The sequence below is a fragment of the Bison bison genome, unplaced genomic scaffold (genome assembly GCF_000754665.1).
Source record: "Bison bison bison isolate TAMUID 2011002044 unplaced genomic scaffold, Bison_UMD1.0 scf7180017864213, whole genome shotgun sequence".
In the NCBI taxonomy this organism is placed as follows: domain Eukaryota; kingdom Metazoa; phylum Chordata; class Mammalia; order Artiodactyla; family Bovidae; genus Bison; species Bison bison.
In genome coordinates, this window is record NW_011494785.1 from 10,003,999 (window position 1) to 10,004,512 (window position 514).

The 514-nt window shown below is 69.6% G+C and overlaps 1 protein-coding gene across 15 annotated transcripts in view; it reads right to left on the reverse strand.

Moving 5' to 3' along the window:
* FOXN3 (forkhead box N3) overlaps nucleotides 1–514 on the reverse strand; it is a 426,281-nt gene that overhangs the window by 236,358 nt on the left and 189,409 nt on the right. The gene's annotated exons all lie outside the window — the stretch shown is intronic.

Here is a 514-nt window from a genome sequence, read left to right on the forward strand (position 1 = left end):
CGGAACGCTCCTACCCCATCCGCGCGCCTTACATGGCTTGAAAGTAAAAATAAAAAGAATTACGATGCGGGCGAGGCTTGCGAGGGGGAGACGAGATTCCACTGCTCCCCCACTCCGGCGCCCTGGCGGGACTCCCGGGGCCGCCCCGGCCCTCCTCCAGCGGCCGCCCCGTGCCCCCGAGAGGAAGGGCCCAAGGGCACCGCCGCCTCCCGCCCAGGGGGCTGCCCCTGGGGGCTGCCCGCCGGCGTCCGGCTGCCCGGGGAGGGAGGGTGGCCATTCCAGGTTACAGAGCCGGAGGCCCGTCCTGAGGGCCAAACCTTGGGGCCTCCGGCGCGTTGTGCCCAACTCCCTGGCCGCCTTCTGAGCCTCCAGCGAAAACAGGGCTCCGGTCCTCCACGTTTAGAGCGCTCGAGAGCCGCACCGACAAATGGACAGGGCCGCCACTCCGAGTACTTCAGGCGCCTCCGAAGGCGGACCACCCGCCTGCTGCAGCCGCACCAAGCAGCTGCCTTTG